Source organism: Furipterus horrens, unplaced genomic scaffold (genome assembly GCF_987537825.1).
Source record: "Furipterus horrens unplaced genomic scaffold, mFurHor1.1.pri manual_scaffold_8, whole genome shotgun sequence".
NCBI classification, from domain to species: Eukaryota; Metazoa; Chordata; class Mammalia; order Chiroptera; family Furipteridae; genus Furipterus; species Furipterus horrens.
In genome coordinates this window covers 39,220,102-39,239,943 of record NW_028327178.1, presented here as the reverse complement: position 1 = coordinate 39,239,943, position 19,842 = coordinate 39,220,102, and the positions used below count along the sequence as shown (strand labels likewise).

Below are 19,842 nucleotides of genomic sequence, written 5' to 3'. Positions count from 1 at the left end.
ATAGTCACAAAGATGTAAATACAGCATATGGAATACAATCAATAGTATCATAATAACTACGTATGGGGCCAAGTGGGTAGTGGAAATATTGGGGAAATCACTCTGTAAATTACATGATTGTCTAACCACTGTGCTATTCACCTGCAACTAATACAAAATTATATTGAACGTAAACTGTAACTGAAAAAAAGAGTAGATGAGAAACATTAAAATTGCCATTAGAGTACTGTAAAATGCCCCAATTATTGGTCTGTTTCTATCTCTAGTCAGGGATTCTATTTGGAGTTCATATGCAATTTAAAATTTGCATAAGAAAGGCTTCCATTGCAAAGCATCCATTTTGCAAATTAAAAATATCCAGGTAAATTGTTCATTTTAATTAGTATTTGTATATTTTTTTTTCAAAATCACTTTTATTAAAGCTCATTCTTAATAAAGCTTTGACTTGGAAATTTCTGATGTATTTCTGAAGTAGAAGGTGTAGGGAAATACGGAAGACTGTAGTTATCCCTGAAAATAAGAGAAGTGATGTATACAGAAGATATGCAGCTTGTTCAGTATCTCCAGGGTGCCCATGGAGAGGAGGCTTAACTCAAGACCTGGGAAACTTCATACAGATGTCGGGTTCTAGTAGCTGTTCTTTCGTCTAATATATTTTCAATAAAGGGTTGCCTGCCAATTTGCTATAACTTCTTTCTGAACTTTGATAGGGTCTCCATTACCATTTTGATGCCTCAGAGAAAAGCTGTTTCGCTTTTTACAGAATCCACGGCAAGCGAAACGTTGTGAGAAAGCCACAGCTCCACATATAAAACACAAGAGCTCCCTCTACAGAGGTTTGCCCCACAGGCGGTTGCCCTATGCTGGGACCCAGAATGAAGCTAATAAAACAAAAACAAAAACAAAACAAAAGGAAGCTCTGTTGGATTCTTTTCGTGAGTCCATAATAGGGTGGGAATGAGAAGGCAGAACTACTTCGTTTACTCAGCAGAGGAGAGTGATGACAGAGAAGTTATTTTGTAAGACAATGCAGTGTATATAAGCAGATTATTGCTTGTGTTGTACATAAACTTTTCCTGTAATAACAATGACCAATTTAGTTTATTTCAAGCTATTCATATCCTTGGTTTTCTTTTTTTCCCTTTCGCTCTCTTTTTTAAGTAGGACAGGCACAGCATAAGGGGTGTCTGGAGAGGAGGGAGAAAATTATAAAACGATACCGCAGCGAGCAAGCTCTCCAGCAGCACCGCAGAGGCACGCCCCACCGCATTCCTCTGGGCGTGATGGGCCGGCCCTTGAACAGCTTCAAGGTCATCAAAGGAAGGAGAAATGAGGAGCTGCCTGAATCTGTGTTGATTGGTGCATTGCACAGAGCAAGGATGAAACGTAAAACTCAAAGAAAAAGGGCAAAGAAGATGAGGAATTATATTCCTGACGAAACTGTGCAGCTTGAGAGCTGTGAAATGTCATTGGCAGGTAGCCCATTACCTTTAAGAAAATGTGAAGTATGTGCCCTGCAGACAAAGGGGACCCACTGTAAACATGGCTCAATAACTCTTTCAAACCAGAGAGAGGGTTTGTATTTACCTTTCAGAGACATTGGGTCACCCTGCCTCACACTAAAAGAAGGAAATGTCTCTAACACCTTAAAATCTTGAGTGCATACCACATACCACAAAACTCGAATATAGCTGAGAATGGGCACAGCGGTCACTGAAAGGTAACCGACTGGGCAGACGCTTTCCTGTGGGTAGTAGTATGTTCTGATGACTTCCAAAGGTTAATTTATGTCCTTTTCTCAGGAGTCAGAGTGTATTCCTCTGTTTAAAAGGTAAATGTATTATTAGAATCAGACTTTTTATTTTATTTTATTTTTTTGTTTTTCAATTACAGTTGTCCCATTTTCCCCCCACCCAGCCAGACTTTTTTTTTAACGTTCAAATCAAAGATGAAGAGTGGGTGAGAGCTTTCTACCCATCTCCCACACCACTTCCCCACTTATACAAAGAAAGCCTGGAGTACCAATAGTGTTTAAAGATTTTAATCAGGATTTCCTAAAAAAGTAACACTTGGGCATGGACTGAGACAGCATTCTACAATATGTTTGAGATAGTGTGATCTTCTATAGTACTCTTTATTGGGAAAGAGAGAGGAAGAAGGGAAAAATAAAATTAAGAACTAAACAGTGAATAGATGACTGGTGAATAGATAAATAAAATCTGCTATATCTGTACACATGAACACTATTCAGCAATATAAAAGGAATAAAATACCAATACACACTACCATGTGGGTGGACGTCAAATACACTATACTGAGCGCAGTTAACACGAAAAAAAAAACCCACATATTGTATGATTCCACTTATATGAAATGCTCTGCAAAGGTAAAGCTATAGAGACAGAAAGCAGAATAGTGTTTGCCTGAGTCTGGGACTGGATTAACTGTAAATAGGAATGGGGATCTTATTGGAGTGATGGGAATGTTCTAAAATTGAGGACTGGTGAGGATTGTACAACCTAGTAATTTCACTAAAAATCATTGAAATATATACTTTATATAGAAATGAAATATATCTCAACAAAGTTGGTTTGTCTTAAGTAAGTGGATGATTTGGTAGAAGCAGCCACCAATTTAATTTTATAAGATTTTAAATAAAGAAGATTTTTAAAAATGAAGATATATGCCTGCCCCTTTAAACTCCCTTGGGTAGGTCTGTACCTACTCCAACTAATAATAATACATTTTTTCTTAACTAAAGTATTTCACATGGTCCACCCCATATTGGAGTTATTTGTGTATGTACTTGTCTCTCCCCTAGACTGTGAGATCTTAGAAGAGAGGCCCCGTTTTGTATTTGTTTTCTACCACCCTCAGTGCTATGCACAGCAGCTTTCACAGAGTGGACACTTAATGAATCATTTCTGATTTGAAAACATAATTTTAAGAAAGGAAAAGGAGCCTAAATGGGGCATAAGAAAAGATGAAGTATCAAAAAAAGTTTGATATCATGCAAATAGACATGTTTTCTCTAAAAGCCTAACTTCCAAATAAAGGCCTATTAAAAAGAACATTTTTAGAGAGAATCCAAGTCCTTAAATGAAAGAAATGAAGAAATGTAGGTAAAAATAAAATTTCAGAAATAAAAAATGTATTCATTAATATATCACAATATTATACCTCCACTTATGCAAATATTTTTCATTCCTCTGACCAACACTCTTTCTACACACACACACACACACACACACACACACACACACACATACATGGACACACCAGAAACCATACATAAGAGTAGAAGGCAAAGGTAAGCACTGGGAAGCACTCTGAGTCATGGTACAGGACATCGTCAGCAGATGCCTGAGTGAAGGGACACATCTTCAATTGATCAATATTTATCAGTGAATAAATATTTGCATTTTATTGCAAAGACAACTCAATTGAAACATGATTCTTCTGTGTCATAAAAGATATCTCTGAATTCAAAATCATCAAGTAGAATGGTCAACCAAGTTTCCACTAGCTGTATGTTTGGTCTGATCTCTTGGACAGAGCTTCGTTAAGGCCATAACATTCAGGAATTACTCCACAGGGCGAAGTCCATGCATTTGCCCATGTCAGCAGCAGTGCCTAGGACAAAGGTTCACATATAGAAATAACCAAGTAAACTTGAGTCAGATTTAAATTTGAAAGAGAAAAAAAGGAAGGAAAGAAGGAAGGGAGAAAGGGGGGAGGGAGGCAACAGTCCTTGAAAACAGAAATGTAACCATTAAAGAGGTAGAAAAATGGTATCAATTCAATTTTATAGTTGGTTAATTTGTATGGAGAGTTGGGAGATGACAAATATTGTGATGTTTTTAAGAGAATTATTATAAAGAAACAAAGAAAATACACTTAGATTGCAAGAGAAAAGAAAAGAACTTCAATTAGCCATAAAAAGCAAACTTGTTAATAAGAGTAACTTAGCAGGTTCTTAAGAACCAACATACCATTCATCCCTGCAGCTGTCTGAGAAGGCAATTATTTTTTTTCTTTTAGTCAGAGTAAATACAGACCTGTCCAAGGCAAGAAGGTAGTTGAACTAGGAACCACTTCTGCTCCCTTCCTGATGTCTGATTTTATTCAATTTTCTAATGCTTATCTTGTAAATATGCTTGTAATAACCTGCCCTCTTGCTAGCACCTTCTTGTAAATGAGATGACTATCTGGGTTTATCCCAGCTAAATAAACTGAATTCAATAAAACCCATCCTGGGTTATCCTCCAGGAGAGTTATTACTCCACTAACTGCTACTGTTGCTACTGTTACCTAATGCTTTAACTTCTCCTTTAGGCTTGAGTTATGCTACGTTGTTGTATATCTAAGATAAGAGGCTGTCTGGAGTCTGTTCAATGTTATCGCATAACACACAGTGACTTTTTTATTGAAGGCACTCCATGAGTACCTCTGCACTGATGCAGGTTTTATGGAAACTAATTCAGAGACTGTGTGCATGTGTGTGTGTGCACACATGCATACATGTGTACACACTCATATATACATATATATTTAATAATGCATGCATTTTTAAGATAAATGCTGAACTGAAAATGAAGTTATGGTGTTACTCTTCACAATTAGCTGATAATCTACATTAATCTGTCAGACCAGTATGCCATGGGTTGTATTAATCTAGTTAAAAGCTTAAAGTAAGGACTCTAGTTCCTTAAATGTACACCAGCACAATGGGAGCTTGCTGTCCTTTTATATTGATCAACCCAGCCTCTGCCCAATTTCTGCCACTCAGATCCTTGAAGATGAAGTAATTCCTAAACATGAGGTCCCTAGACTGCTAGGCCTCCGCAAAGTTAAAACCAGGGTGTGTTGATGATAGAGTGCCGATGTTTCCAAAAACCAAATGGAAATTTTATGTTTCCTGCAAAGGCTGCAGTGAGCAACCAGTCTACCTTCTTTGATTTTGAAATTCATCAACTCCTTGAATAATCCGGATTATCTCATACATAGAAGCTCTGGTTGACATCATACATGATTTTGATGAATCCATTATTGGGGGAGTTTAATTATTTCTTAAAATTTTAGTTTGATAAGAGAAAAATATTTCAAAAGGTAGAACCCCCAAAAGAAAAAAATATATAAATTCCCTGGTGATAAAAAAGTTTGGTATCCCTACCAAGAAAACAGCTACAATGAATAGAAGGACATTGGTCTGGGAATCAAAATTTATTAAATGAAAGCATACCCAGACTATCTTGTGAAATAAAATCCAACTAAAAAAAAAAAGAGAGAGAGAGGAAAGATACATGCCATACTTCTTCCATTTCCTGCTCCATGATTCAGGGCCCAAATTCAGCATGAACTTGCAAAGACCTACGGCTATTTCTTTTTTAAAATTATTGTATTTTTTCCATTACCATTTATCCCCCTGTACCCTTTTCCACCCTCACCTATGCCCTTCCTCCCTGCAATCACCATACTGCCATCCCTGTCCATGAGTTTTTTCTCTTTTTTCTTTTTTGTTCGATCCCTTCATCCCCCCAAAACCCCCCAGAGCTGTCAACCTGCTCTCTATCTAGGAGTCTGTCTCCGTTTTGTATGTTAGTTCAGATTATTCATTAGATTCTACATATGAGTGGAATCATAAGGTAACAACTATTTCATTACCATATAAACCCAGATTTTCATGAGACAAATATTCTATCTGTCTTTCTCCTCCTCATCTTCTTACATCCATTCAGAGAACACAACTTCCAGGAAAAAAATTTGCAGTAATTAAGTGAAAAATTAGTGTTCACATTTTTATGCTTCCAACCAGGAGCAAAAAAAGGAAACTTCCTCCAGTTTTTTGTGGTATGGAGACTATGGGTTTTACTGTACTCCACCAGTTTTGAGTATTAAGGAAACAAATAATTGGTAGGAAAAGGTGCTACCCCAATAAAGCAACAATACCATGGGAGAATAACAGCTAGAAACTGGAAATTAAATGAGTCATCCTCTGAAAAGTTGCCCTCTAAGCTGTAAATAAAGGCATGTGACCAGCACATGATATCAAAAGGTTGAAAACAGGAAAATCCACATGTTTTATGTGGTATATCCATAGAATGGAAAATTACTTGGCCATAGAAAGAGGGACAGACTGACACGTGCTATAAAATGGATGAACATTGGTAACGTTATGCTGAGTGAAATAAACCAGAAGCAAAAGATCACATAATATATGATTCCATCTATATAAAATATGTAGAAAAGGTAAATCTTTAGAGCCAGAAATTAGAATCATGGTTTCCTGGGGTTAGGAATGAATGAGAATGGGGAGTGACTGCAAGTGGACACAGATATTTCTGGGGTGATATAAATATTCCATCACTGGATTGTGATAATGGTGGCAGAACTCTATAATTTACTGAAAATCATTGAGTCATACATTTAAAATGGGTGGATCTTATATGTAGTTTATACCTCAATAAAGCTGTGAAAGTATTTTTTTAATTTAAATTATATAACATATTCACAGTTGCATCCTAAGCACCCAGCACAATTCCTGCCATATAGTGTGTGCTAAATCAGTTACTAAATCAGTGGATGAATAAATTAATGAAGTTACAGTCAAAGAGCATAAAAACAACTTTGTGACTTACAGAAAAATTTGTATGCATATTGAAAAGATTAATTCTATTCAAGCAAAAAATGTAGGAAGGCTAAACTGAGGTATTCTGGCTTTAAAAATTATTGTATGTAAGAATTTATTTAAGAATTCAGAAAAAAAAAGTTTACAAAAGGTAGCCTAATGTTTCTTCTATGCAACAGTAAATATTAGAAGAGGGTGGAGAAACATATACAAAAATTTAAGGGAAAAGGTGACCTCAATATTTCCTTCCCCAGCTAACTCATCTTTTATGAGTAAGGTATTTTCAAATATACAGGGCTTATATATATATATATATATATATATATGTATATATATATATATATATATATATATATATATATATAACAACACAGGTTGTTGTTTTTTTTATCACACTCAGTACCTATAGGGGTGTGGGAGTTGAGATCAACTGCTGATTGCTGTTACCCAAAGATCCAGGCTGATGTAGAAGATCCATCCTGAAATTTCACAGAGGGAAAGAGAGCTCTGGAGAGTTCCCATTAGCAAGTCCATTCACAGCTCACTGGCTAGAATGTCATGTGGCCTCACCCAACAAAAAAGGAGCTAGAAACTGCAACTCTATCATGTGTTTAGAACTCTGGAGTGGTGGAAAAGGAAGAAGGACTGGTTAGGGACCCCAGAACTGGATGAACAACATTGAGGCAGAGCACCCTACAACCAAGCCCTCCTCCACCCAAGAAGATGACAACCCATGTCCTGTATTTCCTGACTCCCAACCCAGCCACAGAAGGCAGTCCAGGTAGACTCATTCCTTCCCTAGATTGATTGTGTATTCCTTAAAAAAAACAAAGCAAGCCTAACAGCTTGGGCAAGGCAGGTTCAAAGAAGTGTTAAAGGGAGCAATATTGACAATAAGCAGTCAGGGCAGTTGGTTCTTTCCACACCATGCTTGACACTCCCTTTCTCCTACAAAGAGGCATTGAGAGGCCAGGCAGTCAGTAGGTATATGCCACCAGCTCAATGTGGAGCAGGAAGCTGCTCATCCTTATGGGCAAGAGATGTCCTTCCCCCACCTTGAGGCATCCAAAAGCTCAGCCTCCGGAAGCACCTTCTGCCCCTTTAGGCAGCAGGGACCAGTGGGAGACCCAGCAGCACCAGATTAACCAACAAGACTAAAATAACACCATAAGGCTCTGGAAACTAAATTGTCATTTTAACAACAGTCTAAAACATAGGCCTGGACCTACATGCTAGACCTAAACACGGTGATGCCCAAAAATCAAAGATTTAAATAAGACCCAAAAGGTCCAGGATGCAATAAAAAATCACCAGTTTTGCCAAGAACCAGGAGAACCATAAGTTAAATGAGAAAGGACAACTGATGTTAACATGAAGATTAATAAGATGTTAGAATGATCGGACAAAGATTTTAAAGCATCCCTCATAAAATGTTTTTATGAATAATTATAGATTCTCTTGAAACATAGGAAAGAACAGAAAATCTGAACAAAGTAATTCAAGATATAATAAAGAATGAAATGGAAATTATAAAACTGAAAAATACTATAACAGAAATAAACACTTACTGAATAAGCTGAGTAGTAGAGTAGTGATGACAGAGGATAAACTCAGTGAACTTGAGGGTTACAACTAATAAACAAATTCAGTAAAGTTGTAGGACAGAAAATCAATATACAAAATCTGTTATGTTTCTGTACACTAATAACAAACTATCAGAAAGTAAAATTAAGAAAACAATAAATAGGACTTCTGGCCAAGATGGAGGCATAGACAGACACGCTGCATCTCCCACTACAACTAAGAAGGAATACAACTACCTCAAAACTAGAAACAACCAGAAGTTTCAGAAAACCAAACTGCATGGAAGTCCAGAAAACAAAGATGTAAAGACATACTCATCCAGACAGGTAGGAGGAGCGGAGCCAGGGCGGAGAGGATGCGGTGTGGTGGTAGCAGCAATGGCAGCAACAGCAGTGGTGGCACAGTGGTGGAGGCAGCAGTGGCAGCGGCAGGCTGGCAGAAAGTGCACTCACACATTTTAAAAAGTCAGGAGGGACACGTGGGGAGCATTCCCAGCTCCTCACCATCCCAGCACTAGCAAAAATCAAGCCTCATTACTTCTGACTATGCAGACAAGTGGGTGTTGGGCTGGAGGCAGAAATTGCTGGTCTCAGCAGAGTTGCTTGTTTAAAGGGCCCCCACAGTCCTAGAACGTCTTCAGAACCACCCACGCTGGGAATGAAGGCCAGGGCAACAGCTAGAGGGGTGCCAGTCCGGTGCAGAAGTGGGAGCGGTGCTTGAAAAAAGGGCGAGTGCTGTACAAGGAGCATTGTTCCCTTTTGGAACCCCCTCATGACCCCCACATTCAGCGCCACAGCATGTTGAAATAGGTCGCCCTGTACTGATGAATCCATAAGGCTCCACCCCTAACAATGCAACAGGAGTGACAGCTCTACCTGGGACGTGGAGGCAAACAGGAGCATGTCACAATGAGGAGACAGAGAAGTATGGCCCACAAGGGGGAATGAATCAAGGTTCCAGTGGGAGAACTAAGCAACGAGGAGATAGCCAACCTCACAGATGAGGAGATAGACACCTAACAGATACAGAATTCAAAACACTGGTGATAAAGATTCTCACAGGCTTGACAGATATGCTTGAGTATGGCAAATGCATAAGAGAAGAAGTGAAGGCTATTCTAAGTGAAATGAAGGAAAATCCACACAAAACCAACAGTGAAGGGGAAGAAACCAGGGTTCAGATCAATGACTTGGAACATAAAAAAAAAAAAAAAAAGTCAACCAGTGCAGAATGAGGAAGCAAGAATTGAAGAAAATGAGAAAAACTTCCCAAATTTTGCTAAGGAGATGGACATACAGGTCCGGGAAGCACGGAGGGTCCTGGGCGAGCTGGACCCAGAGGGGACCACACCAGGAGGCATCATGATTGAGATACCAAAGGTGAAAGATAAAGACAGAGTCCTGGGGGCAGCAAAAGAGAGGCAGAGAGTTGCCTATAGGGTGTATCTCAGAGGACACTTTGCAGGCAGGAAGGGACTGGCAAGCAGTATTCAATGTGATGAAAAGCAACCTACAACCAAATTTACTCTATCCAATAAAGCTATCATTTGGAATGGAAGAGCAGATGAAGTACTTCCCAGACAAGGTGAAGCTAAAGGAGTTAATTATCACCAAGCTATTATTATATGAATTATCAAAGGGACTTATTTAAGAAAAAGAAGATCAAAACTATGAACACTAAAATGACAACAAACTCACAGCTATCAACAACTGAATCTAAAAAATAAAAACAAAATCCAACTAAGCAAACCAGAATAGGAACAGAATCATAGGTATGGGGAACATTTGGAGAGTTATCAGCTGGGAGGTGGGAGGGGGAGAAATGGGGAAATGGTGCAGGGACTAAGAAGCATAATCAATTGGTACAAAATAGACAGGGGGATGTTAAGAATAATATAGGAAAGGGTGAAGCCAAAGAACTTAAATGCATGACCCATGGACATGAACTAAGGGGGGTGTGATTGCTGGAGGGAAGGGGAGTACTGGGCAGAGGGCAGCAAAGGGGAAAAAAATTGGACCCACTGTAACAACATAATCAATAAAATATATTTTAAGAAAAACAATAAGTAAATACCTAGAAATAAATTTAACCAAGGAGGTGAAAGACCTATACACTACAAGGCATAAAATATTAATGAAAGAAATTGAAGAAGACACAAATAAGTGGAAAAATAGATATTCTATAGTCATGGATTATAATAATTAATATTGTTAAAATGAACGTAGTGCCCAAAGCAATCTATAAATTTAATGCAATACCTATCAAAATTTCAACGGCATTTTTCACAGAAATAGAACAATCTTAAAATTCATATGGAACTACAAAAGACCCTGAATAGCCAAAGAAATCCTAAGAAAGAAGAACAAAGCAGGAAATGTCAGATTTCTTGATTTCAATATTACAAAGTGATAGTAATCAAAACCGTCTAGTACTGGCATGAAAGAAGACACATAGGTCAATGAAACAGAATTGAGAGTCCAAAAATAAACCCACATAGATGTATTGCTGAACAGCAAACTGGTGTCCCACTGCCCACTGCCACCCTCTAGGCAAAATTTCAGAGGCAAAGGTTTGGTGATAAAAGAAAGGAGCCTTTACTCAAAAGTAGTCACTTAAGCCTATCAAGTCACAGCTTTAATTATTTTAAGCCTGTCAATTAAGGCCAAACTCTAATGCCTGGGTTCTCCTATCTTTTTTCCTGTAAGTTTCTATAGGGTTAGTTTATAATCTAAAACAACACAAAATACAAAAGCAACACAATTTTTGAAGAATGGCAGTCTACTGCCTCAGAGGTTGTCCCCTCTAGAAGACCCAAAGAATAAACCTGCCACTTTCTATCGGATCAGCCCAATCCTAGGTGGTGCCTGGAGTTCCTTCCCATACAAAATATCATTCGTTGGGAAATGCATGCAGCTGCAGCATGATCATCCAGGCATCGTTGAGGAAGAAGAACCTGAGAGGAAGCCTGAAAGACAGAGCCAGAGCCTGAGAGAAAGCCAGTTCAGGAGCCAGAAAAGCTCAAGAGCCAAAGAGCCAGCCCCCTTTTTATTTCCACTGGCCCTGGAGGCATTCAGCTTCTCAGCCAGTCCCATCCTATAGTGCTTTCCATTGTCTCAGCAACCTTCTCCTATAGAACCTCCTACTTCTCCCCAGTGATCTTAATCAGATCTCTCTGTATCATATATGGTCGATTCATTTATAACGAAGGAGCTAAGAATATACAATGGGGAAAGGACAGTCTCTTTAATAAATTATATTGGGAAAACTGGACAGCCACATAAAAAATGAGATTGAACAACTATTTTACCCCATACACAAAAATTTAAGTCAGAATCGATTAAAGACCCCAAACCATAAAACTTCTGGAAGGAAAAAAAAGGGGGTATGCCCCTTGACATTGGTCTTGGCAATTTCTTTTTTTAGTTCTGATATAAAGGTAACAAAAGCAAAAATAAACAAGTCAACAAACTAAAAATTCCTGTACAGTAAAGGAAACCATCAACAAAATGAAAAGGCAACCTACTGAATGTGAGAAAACATTTGCAAATCTTATATCTGATAAGGGGTTAATATTAAAATATATAAACAACTGATACAACTCAATAGCAAAACAACACAAACAACCCAATTTAAAAATGGGCAGACTATTTGAATAGGCATTTTTCCAAAGAAGACATAGAGATGGCCAATGTACAATAGTCCTTCATTATCCACAGTTTCACTTTCATAGTTTCAGTTATGTGCAATCAACTGCGGTCTGAAAATAGTAAATAGAAAATTCTAGAAATAAATAGTTCATAAGTTTTAAATTGTGTACTATTCTTAGTGGTGTGATGAAATCTTGCACTGTCCAGCTCTGTCCTGCCTGGGACATGAATCATTCCTTTGTCCAGTGTATCCCGCTATTTACACTGCTAGTCGCCTAGTAGCCATCTTGATTAGCAGATAGATGGTTGTGGTATTGCAGTGCTTGTGTTCAAGTAACTTTATTTTACTTAATAATGGTCCCAAAGCACAAGAGTAGTAATGCTGGCAATTGAGAGATGCCAAAGAGAAGCCTTAAGTTGCTTTATTTAAGTGAAAAGGTGAGTATAAGTCGATAAGCTATTTTGAGAAAAAGAGAAAAATGAATCATATAACCTTTATTATAGCATATTGTTATAATTATTCTATTTTATTATTGTTGTTGTTAATCTTTTACTGTGCCTACTTTATAAGTTATACTTTACTATAAAAATACCTATGTACAGGAAAAAACATAGTATATATAGTGTTCGTACTATCCATGGTTTCAGGCATCCGCTGTGGGGTTTTGGAACACATCTCCTGTGGACATGAGGGGACTACTGAAAAGATGCTCAATGCTACTAATCATTAGGAAATTGCAAATCAAAACCACAATGAGATATCACCTTATATCTGTTAGAATGGCTATTATAAAAAGGAGAGAGAGAAATAACTAGTGTTGGTGAGGATGTGAAGAAAAAACAATATTTGTGCACTGTTGGTGGGAAGGTAAATTGGTGCAGCCACTATATAAAAGGGTATGATAGTTCCTCAAAAAGTTAAAAATAGATCTACCATATAATCCAGCAATTCCACTTCAGGGTATTTATTTATACAAATAAAATGAAAACAATAACTCATGTTCATTGCAGCATAATTTACAATAGCCAAGACAGAAACAACCTAAGTGGCCATTGATGGATGAATGAATAAAGAAAATGTAGTATAAATATACAATAAAATATTATTCAGTCATAAAAAAGAAGGAAATGTTGCCATTTGTGACAATATATGTGTAACATGAGGGCATTATGCTAAGTGAACTTAGACAAAGAAAGACAAGTAAAGTATAATCTCACATATGTGGAATAGGGGTGTGAAATGGGCAAATAGGTAAATGGGGGTCAAAAGGTACAAACTTCTAGTTATAAAATACACAAGTCCTGAGGATGTAATGTACAGCATGGAGACTACAGGTAATAATACTGTATTGCGTATTTGAAAGTTGCTAAGAAAGTATCTTAAAAGGAAAAAAATTGTAACTATGTGACATTGTGACTATCTACCTAAAATTAAAACATTAAAATAGCATGTGTATTGGTTTTCTATTGCTTCTTTAATAAATTATTACAAACCCAAACAACATAAATGTATTATCTTACATTTCTGGAGGTCAGGAGTTTCAAATGAATCTCCCTGAGCAGAAATTAGAGTGTGAATCAGGCTGTGCTCCTTTCTAAGGGCTCTGGGGGAGAATTTGTTTCCTTATCTTTACCACCTTCTAGAGGTCATTGATTTCCTTGGCTCCTTGTCCCCTGCCTTTATATTCAAAGCTACAATATTGCACTTCTCTGACCATTTCTCTGTAGCATGTCTACCTCTCACTCTGAACACAGATGGAAAAATTTCTGTGATTTTTAGGGCCCATTTGAATAGATTTTGCCCATTCAGCTAATCTAAGAAAATCTCCCCATTTCAAGGTTTTTACCTTTATCACATTTGCAAAATCTCTTTTTTTGATGTAAGATAACTTATTAATAAGTAACAGGGATTAGGATGTGGACATCTTTGCACAAGGGTATGATTCTATCTGCCATAGCATGATTCTAATTCATTTATAGACAGAGAAATGTAATGTAATAGAAAATGTCACAGAATTATTATAGAAATGCTATTAGTGAGCTGTAATAAATATAAGGGGTTAGACTATTTTAAATCAGTGGGAAAATGATTGTTTATTCAATAATTATCATTAATATAACTGAATTACAATTAGAACTTAATTACATTTGATACCAACCTCACATACTACAATAAAATTAATTCCATATAGAACAAAGATTTAAATGTAAAAAAAATTAAACCATAAAAAGCTAATATAAACTATGGAGGAACTTTTTATATTCTCTATGTGTGGAAAAAATAAAAGATTATATTGATAAATCCAGCCACATTAAAATTTAAAAATATGTTTGGTAACACAATTTCATAAACAAAATCAAAACTCAAACCATGAACTAAATTTTAAAAATTGCAATTCATTTTATTGCATAAGGTTAATTTAATTAGTATATAGAGCCTCTACAAATCAATAAAAAAGAACTACTCACCAAAAAAATTATAAAAGTTTTGTATAAATAGTTCATAGAAGATAAATTCAAATGTTTCTTAAATACATGAAAATATGTTTAACCTCACTCATAAGCAGAGATAAGAAAAACTACCTTAAGACACCCCTTTTACCTTATGATAACAATGACAAATGAATCTGATAACACACTTTGTAACCGGGATAGAGTACACAGTTACTGGAATAAGTGTTAATTGATAAAATCTCCATGAAGAGTAATTTGCAATGTCTATTAAAACTCAAAATATGCATACACTTTGATAAAGCAATTTTGTTTCTACAAATTTTGCTGCAAAATACATATGGGCAAAATATAATGTGTACAAGGATACATTCATTCAGAATTGTTTGTTATAGAAAAATATTAGTCATAAACAAAATATCTACTAACAGGTCTCAGGTTAATTATAATGATCCATATATTCGAATGCTCTGAAATGCTCTTCTGCCATCAAAAAGAATAAGGTAGCATCTATGCACTGTTATAGATGAATCCCCCAGATAAATTTTAACTTAAAAAATGCAGGACAGCATATATGGTATGCTAACATTTATATTAATTAAAGAACAGTTTCCAAGACAAGTAGGAATAATTTTTAAATTATGTGGTTCTCTCTTTTTGCCTTGAATCATCAAAAGTTTGTTACAACTACATTTCTGATACTAAACATCATTGTTATAAATCATCTTTTAGGCATGCGAATAGAATATCAAGTGTAAACCAGAAGAATTTGTGTGGGTAGCTTTCCCTTTTCTTTCCTTCTTTCCCTAGCAAACATTCTGGGAAATGAGACACTTTTTTTCCTGAATTAAGTGTGCTTCACTGTGACATCATTTCTTCTTTCACCTGATACTCCCAATTTGACCCATAACACAAACTATATTCTTTTCCCATTGGAACTTAAAGTTTCAAGAAAATGATCTTTTAACTACACACAAAAAGGCACCCATCTACAGGTTAATTTTCATACTGCCCTAAGTATTTTTTGCAAACTCACTTGGCAAAGTATCTGAGAATGGTTATAGATTGTTGCCTTACCTGTCTTCATTTTCATAGATGCTATATAGTATGAATAACTGGAGAGATTTCCTGCAGTTAATGCGCACACTGGTTTTCAAGACCTGTTTTCCAGAATGATTGTTAACTCCTTGGCATTGCTCTTTTCCTTTGCTTATTAGATATCCTGCATAAGAATATGGCTCAGCAAATTAATACAGCTACAGTCTTTCACTGTTGATCTGGTTCATCCTCAAATCTTTGTCTACCAGGAAATGTGATTGTTAAAATGAAAGTCCTGGAACACAGATGAGGAAGGACATTCTCCCCACAGATGTAAGTTTTATACCAGGGCAACCCATGCATTTTACAATTTGACATTGTTTTCTATATCATTCACAGTACACACCAGTCTTTGTAAGACACTTCCTCCTGCTGCATTTTGGTATCAGAGTCACCAAGAAACACCCAACAGTCAATCACTAGATAAAACACTTTTTAGTTAGAGAAAGACACAGGACAAGGTCAGCTTCAGTAGTGAGAGCTGATCCTTCCTGGAAGCAATTAGCCTGCACACACTCCTCTTATGCCTCAGAATGAGGAGCCCATGCATGCCCTCCCCACAGGAAACAGATATAATAGTGATGGACTGCATGCCATTTGATATTTAAACAGCATAAAGGGGCACAAATTGAGTCTGAAATAGGAAAAGATATTCCCAACACAAAGCAAGAAGCCCAGCACAGGCTGTAAGGAAGTATGCCAGACCTAAGGCCCATTCCTATGTGGTTGAGTGGGAGGTGAAAGACTGCGTGTACAAGACTGCCTTTCCCAACAATGACCCTATTCCTCCTTCTCTGGGAATGGCTCAATACACAGACCATGTCTATTTACATGATTCTGTTTCTCTAGCTATAGGTGTGGGTTGATGGCTGACCTAATCTGGACTAATCAGTCCTTAGCCCAAATTTCTGTTCTAGAAGTAAGGGAATAGAAGTAGCTACTCTCTGGGGTGGGAAACATAAAATGTGAAACCCAAGAGCTATTGGCTGCCATGGTTCCTGCTATGTGGACAAAGCTCTGTGCAGCAGGCAAGATTTAAGGCAACAACACAGAGAGAAGCAGTAATGAGACACGTGAGAAAGAGAGGCCTAGTGGCCTTGAAATCTTGGTTCCAGTGGATCTTGGCTGCATTGCATCTTTGTCTCTCCCATAGTCACATGAAACGTTCCAATAATTCTTCTCTACATTACCCACTTCACTGAGGTAAAGCTGAGTTTCTCTTGAGTTCCAACAAAAAACAGGCCTGATTAATGCACTTTGCTCACATGAACATACCTACCTGCTACTTAAACTCATGAGCTCTGGCTATAAATCTTTGGCTCCACCATTTATATTTATAATCTGTGTGATCTTGGGATAGTTATTTAACTTCTTTTGACTCAATATATTTATCTGCATTGTGAAGGTGATAACGGAGTTCACCTCAAAGGATTCTTACGAGGTTTCAGTGAGTGAATGAATGAAAATTGCTTATAATAATATGTGAAACATAGCAAGTACTCAAAATGGTAATTATTATTACTACCATATATCATTATACTTATAAACCATAATATGTAAAATATAATATAAGCTAGTAATATGTTTAGAACAATAATGAGAGCAAACTTTTCATTTGCCATAGTACTAATTTAATTAGCTCATTTAACAATCACCAGATCTATAAGGTAGGATGTGTTATTAATCTCAGATTACTAATAATGAAATTACACAATTCGTCCAAAGTCATACAGCTGGAGATTTGCAGGATTAGTAGTTAGAGCCATACACTTTTTACTTCAAAACATATACTTTTTATTCTAAATTTTTTTTTTTGGAGTGTGTGTATGAGGGTATATAATATATGTAAAGAAGAATGTACAAAATCTTAAATGTTCTGCTAAATGGATTTTCACTAAATGCATACCATGTGACCATCACCCAGGCAAAGAAATAAAACATTGTCATATGCCAGATGTGTTCTTGGAGCCTCCTCTCCATCTCTCTCTTGCCCTCTTCTCCCAAACAAGCCACTCTTATGGTGACTTGTAGTATGTAAAGTGAGCTGAGCTAGAACTACATTTCTTAGATTTCCAGGTTAGGGGTTAGTCCCAAGATAAATTTGCTCAAGATTTAGAAAGCAGGAATGAAACAGTTGCCATTCTTCTGTGAAAGCCACTGGAATGCAACGGTCACTGTTATCCTGATGCTGACCTGCCGGCTCCCCTTATTGGCAGGGGGCAGAAGCAAAGCTCGTAGCTCCTTCAGTTCCCAAAAGCCTCCTCTTTCAGCTTCTCCCAGTCCTAGTCCAGGTGTATGTGTAGCTCCATGGCAAAGGGGAAAAAAAAAAAAAGAAAGAAAGAAAGAAAGAAAGAAGGAAAGAAGGAAGGAAGGAAGAAAGGAAGGAAGGAAGGAAGGAAGGAAGGAAGGAAGGAAGGAAAGAGAAAGAAAGAAAGAAAGAAAGAAAGAAAGAAAGAAAGAAAGAAAGAAAGAAAGAAAGAAAGAAAGAAAGAAAGAAAGAAAGAAAGAAAGAAAGAAAGAGAGAAAGAAAGAAAGAAAACAGGAAAAGCTTTGTCCTCACGGGCCCCAAGTTGTCTTTGATGGTGCCAGTGTGCATAGGGTCCAAGATGTTGTTATTCTCCCTCACCTGTTATCATTTTTTTTTTGTCCTGGCTACAGGTGTAACAGACTCCTAGACACTCAGGCCCACCCCAAAATTTAGTGAAATCACATAATATGGCTTCCTTTGTGTCTGGCTTTTTCAATTCAACAGTATGTCGGTGGGATTGATCCATGTTGTAGCATGTAGCTGTAATGAGTTCCTTTTCAGTGCCATTTTGTATAATGTATAAATATATCACAATTAATTTATCCATCTTAGTGTTGAGTGTTAGTTTGGATGTTTCTAGTTTGGGTTTATTGTGAATAATGCTACTATGCACACTTTTGTACTTATCTCCTACTGTGTATGTCAAGCATTTCTGCTGAGCATATATAACTAGGAGTGGATTGGCTGGGCCATAGGGTACTTATTCACTTACCTTTAGTAGAAAGTACTAAACTGTTTCCTAAAGTGTTTTTGCCAATTTATGCTCCCACCCAAAACCTTTCTATCCATTTAGTTTGAATTTCTCAATTTGTACAATATATACATGCTCTCTTCTTCCCTTTCTGTCATCCTCTCCTTTAGCATATGTTTTAATGCATTTCCTCACTTTGTCTTTTTTTTTTTTTTTTTTTTTGGAGAAACCACTTCCTGGTATTTTGGGTGTTATTTCTGTTGTTTCAAGTTGTATGTTGGAAATTGTTGCAATTTTCACTTCATCAATTACATTGGCCAAGAAATTGCATTTCAACCTGATGCCTTCCACATATGTATAGATCCCAAACCCCATAGTTCAGTAATGAGCCAAAAATATGCCCCGTCTGCATGATACTCAGGGTCATTTTCCTTGAAATTCATCATACTAAGTGGAATTTTATTTCTTGCCAAAAACTTTGTGGGCATCTGTCACGACATTTCTCTTCCTTCCATCAATAGCAGCAGCGGCAGCAGCATCATAATACTTCATGTTCGACCTTGCATGACATCAGAGACTCTTCTGCATGTTTCTGTGGGTTTTCACCACATTCCTGGAAGCTCAGGGCCACTGTTCCCATATTCTTCATCTCCTCATCATCGCAGATCAAGATTCACTTTCTTTACATATGTTGCCTAGTTAACCCTGACCACTGGCACAATCACTGACATTTTCACTTCAAATAAAATTGTATATTTCTTTTGCATTGATTGGTGTTTGTCTTCTCCATCAGGTTACGAACTTTTTATGAGCTGTGAGTGTTAAAAGAAATATCTCACAACTGACCAACCCCCATTCTTTGATGATATGTAAATTTCATAGGACTATATATGAGTTTATCTTATTCTTCATAACTTTATTCTTTCCCCTGAACCCACCCATGCATCACTTTCATGGGTTAATATATTCAGAACACCTCCTGGCATTCTGAAGACACTAACTACAATGCTGAGGAAATGAATATCTTAACATTTATCTTCTCTGTTGTTATGCTATGGTAACCAAAGCTGACTGAAGAAACCACAATGTTCTAAATGCCGATGGTGTCAATCATGAAAATGCTGGTTTCTATGCCAAGAGAACTTGTTAAGAGGAAGGAACATATCTTTCCCACTTTTTTTTTTCTCTGAGGGAGGGCTTTTCCCTAAGCACTTCTGGCTTCTTGGCCCATTCCTTACTTTTCGCTGTGGAAATAGAATGAGTTACGTACTTGACATGATGAGTCTAGGAGAGGAATTGGATGTGAACAACTCGGCATTCTTTTCCTTTTGGGAGCCAGCCATGCACCACCATGTCAGGAGTTTTGTAGGGCAAACTCCACAAAGGACAGCCTGCAGAGGAACACAGTTGCCTGAGACTGGGGAGGGGGCTCAGT

At 37.1% G+C, this 19,842-nt stretch overlaps 1 long non-coding RNA gene across 1 annotated transcript; it reads right to left on the bottom strand.

Annotated features, from left to right (window-relative positions):
• Positions 1-3,397: 3,397 nt before the first annotated feature.
• LOC150002770 (uncharacterized) lies at positions 3,398-4,297 on the bottom strand. Its single transcript, XR_016512639.1, has 2 exons — positions 4,059-4,297; positions 3,398-3,633 (listed from the first exon to the last, which is right to left on the bottom strand). It is a non-coding gene; the product is annotated as an uncharacterized LOC150002770 (long non-coding RNA).
• Positions 4,298-19,842: the final 15,545 nt, after the last annotated feature.